We start from the raw sequence: 3,872 nt of genomic DNA on the forward strand, positions 1-3,872 counted from the left end.
CTCTTGTTCGGTGCCTTAGATCAAGCAAAGGGACTCATTATTTCCCTTTGACTTGGTTGTTTCATGCTCCTGATTCATACACTTGATGGTCCAGTGATGCAACAGATTGTACCAATGATTCCTGGGTGTGTGTGAGATGTTTCAGACCTCATGAGGGGGTGGCCCTTCAGGTAGCCCCCCCACATGCCCAGATGCCTTCATATTATGCTATAGCCTCAAATGCATTTCTGCATATTTGATGGGTTCAGTTCCTACCGATCGTATTGTTCATAGCATGCATGTCTCCTTCAGATGATCCATTCAATTTTGCAGAGCCCTTCCCTATTCAGTAGGGCTTCTTCAGTTTTTCTACCCTCCCTCCACCCATTTTTTAGGGAAGGGACATTATATCTCATGTACTTAAATATTATTATATTCAGTCCTGGCTCATGTTTTTCCAGGTGCATTATGTACATGGGACACATTGTATTATTTTTTGGCTCAATTACACTAGCATGTCATGTACCATTCAACATGTACTTCATTGCTCGGTTTTATGTTTCTAGGCGCATCATTATTTTTGAACTAAGTTATCTTAGCGGGTATAGGTATGCCTCCCCCGCCTCACTGAGATCTGATACCACAACATAAAAGGAGACTTGCATTGGTATTTCCCCCTCTGTCCCTATCCTCTTTTGCTTCAACTCTATTGATCTCTCTCTCTCTCTCTTTGAATCCACTTTTTTGTCTAGTGATTGTGTCTTTACAAAGTACTTCGGCCATACGTTTTTCTCCTAACACTCATATGTTGGGGGGAAAATCGTTATCACCAAAAAATGGATCATCTAGCCTAATTTACTAGATGGATCGAAGTACACCATATAAGGCCAATTTTACCATAGTAAAATTTCTTTCACTGTGAGAAATTACTTAATAAACCACATGTGTTAAGTAATTTATAATTAAACCCATGAAGAGTAATTAAATAAATCACTATTTATTTAATTTTCTTCTAGGCATAATTAATTAAACTATTATTTAATTAATATTCCTTGTCATATTTGACCCAATTATGAAAAATCAACAGAAAAATGGTTAATTATCTTATTTTTCTCTAGGAGTAATTAATTAATCACTAATTAATTATTATTCTTTGTCACATTTGACTAAATATCTTAAGAATAATTAAATAAATCATTTATTTTTTATTATTCCTTAAACCAATTTCTTGAGGTGATAAATAAATCATTTATTTATTTATTATTTCTAAATAAAAGTTTAAATACTTTTTCCCTTCTAACCAAATATAATAAAATATTCCAAGTGGTTATTCCAAGAATGGGGTTAATAATATTTTATTATTGCTCATTATTCGAGGATAACTCAATATTTTGTTATAAATATAAGGGTTTTCCATTCATTATTCACTTTCGATTATTTTCATTGTTGCACTCACTATTGTAACTGTGATTATTATCACTGTCGCACACCATTTTTCTTCCATTTGAGTTCCCATTGAGCTCAAAAATTTTATTTGCTGCGTTTACACATTATAGAGGAGAGAGACTCTATCAAAAAGCTGAAGATGTTTGAGGATAGCCAAGAACCCATCCCATAGAGGGGGGCTGGTAACATTTATTTGTTCCCTTCACACGTGTTACAACAAAATCTATTATTTGTATATCTGGTTTCCATTGGATTATTGTAGTTATTACTGTTTCATTTTGTTGTTTAACTATGATTGTGACATAGATCAGGACTTTGGTAGGTTTTGTTTCTATCAGTTGCTGTAGATCTATAATGTTTAGAAGCCATTTATATTCTTGAAACTGTTTTTCATCCACAATATTAAGTATTTTTTTTCGTACATCTTCGAGGAGAAAACACTATAAAAATCTCTCACCCAAACAAAGAACTATTAGTTGCCGTCATACCCTTACTGCATCTCGCCCGTGTGACTATTTCTAGCCCTAGAAACAATCCTCTTCTTCCTTTGTTGTCTCTTTTCTTCCTTCGTTTGTGATGGTCTCTCCTTCGCTTTAGAGTCTTCTTTTCACGATGGAGTAGGAGGTCTTTGTAGACTTAGTTACTAGCCCAAACAATAGAAAACATATCACTGTAATATTACTTCTAATGTAGCTATAGACTGTCTCTTATTCCTTCACACGTGAGACTGTATAAACCCTAGAAACAACCTCTCAATCTGTGTTGTTCTTCCTCTTCTCTTCACTACCTTGTTAGACCTTTTATCTTGTCTTTTCTTCATCCTTCGTAGTCTTCTTTTGCTTGTAGATTTCAGAGATAGTTCGTTGTCCTTTTGAGGAGTGGAAAACCTCTATAAATAGAGGTTTGTCCCTCCTCTTCAAGCCAACATAACTGTCCTTGAGGCTGACTTACAGTTTGCACTATAATTCAACTTTTATTCATTGTTTTGTTGCTTGGAGACTTTGTTGATGCTAGGAGAGGATTTGACTATGCTTGGAGGTGTTCCCATGACCTTGTATGATGACATACATGATGTAACATTCCCTCAAAGGGTCTTATCATAATTACATTTTGACTTTGACTTTCTATAAGCACTTTAAAATGTGCTTGACCTATTTTCAATGAGTAAGAAACTCATTGGAAAAGATTACAAAAATAATTTTTCTTTTCTTGAATAAATACAAATATAAAAATTACATTTATGAAGACCTAGCCTAGCTACATTTCCTTCAACAAGTTGCACAAATAATAAAAAACGGGGCAAAGGGGGAAGGGCCAGAGAAGACATATTCATGTTTTTAGAGATTGAAATGACAAGACATGTGGTTGTATCATTAGATGGACTGCATTTTGCGTTGCTTCTACAACATTTCATCATTTTGAAACTCATAGAAGACATATCACGCATTCAGGTGATTGAGGAAACGATATCTTGTTGCAGTAACTACATTGGAGGGTCGTGGGGAAGGAAAGGTTCGAGAAATGATTAGATATGTTGTCTTTCCTTTTAAATTCAAGTGCATAGTCTTCAAGCCTTTCAAAAATGAAATCCTAGAAGGTGAAATTGAAGTTGTAATAAAGACAGGTGTTCATGTCACATGTGGACCTACGACTGAGGTTTTTATACCATCTCAAAAAATGACAGGTTTTGAATTCATACCGGGAAATAATCCTATTTTTAGTAATAAGCAAAGCTCAAATGTGGAGAAAGGTGGGAAGATACAATTTAAGATACTCGCTATCAAATGGCTTGAACAACGTCGAGTCCAAGCACTAGGTAGATTGGAAGGAGTTTTTCTAGGGCCTAATTTTGATCCTAAGATTAGTTCTTAGCTAGATTTTGAGAATCCTGAGAATCCCAATAGTTGTGAAAGTTAGTAGCCTTAAAGCAGTGGTAAGTAGGCATTTACTAATGTTGTGGGTAGGTCGGAGAGCCCCATCTATGAAAAGGTGATGGTGAATTGCATTGTAGTTACCCATGAAAGAAATTCACATTCTTTGGACAAATTTTGTATTTCATACCTGTTAAAATGGCATTGTTTGGAACCATACGCACTATTTGCATATTTTCTTTCAAGTTAAACTTATATGTTCTTATTTGCATATCTTCCTGCAAGTGAAACTTAAATATTATATATCACGTGTTCAACTTTAACCTTGGTACATTAGTTGCATTTTCTAATGCATGTGCATTTTATTGTTCATTATGTACTGGAGGACGACTGCTCTTTCGCAATCAGATTATGTGAACCCTTGGAATTAGGTAAGTGGATTTCACAGGGATAAGGAAGGATTTGTTGCTACTCATGCATGTGGGAAACAACTTATTATATTAAGAAAAGCAAAGAAAAATAACCTAGAGTTTACTCACAATGTAAACAAGGGAAATACATGATGAAACAATAAAC

The 3,872-nt window shown here is 34.7% G+C and overlaps 1 pseudogene; it reads left to right on the plus strand.

Moving 5' to 3' along the window:
• Positions 1 to 2,756: 2,756 nt before the first annotated feature.
• Positions 2,757 to 3,297, plus strand: LOC149190862 (DNA-directed RNA polymerase V subunit 7-like; annotated as a pseudogene).
• Positions 3,298 to 3,872: the final 575 nt, after the last annotated feature.

The sequence above is a fragment of the Pinus tabuliformis genome, chromosome 3_1 (genome assembly GCF_031772625.1).
Source record: "Pinus tabuliformis cultivar Carrire ecotype Pingquan chromosome 3_1, CPIR1, whole genome shotgun sequence".
Taxonomy (NCBI): domain Eukaryota; kingdom Viridiplantae; phylum Streptophyta; class Pinopsida; order Pinales; family Pinaceae; genus Pinus; species Pinus tabuliformis.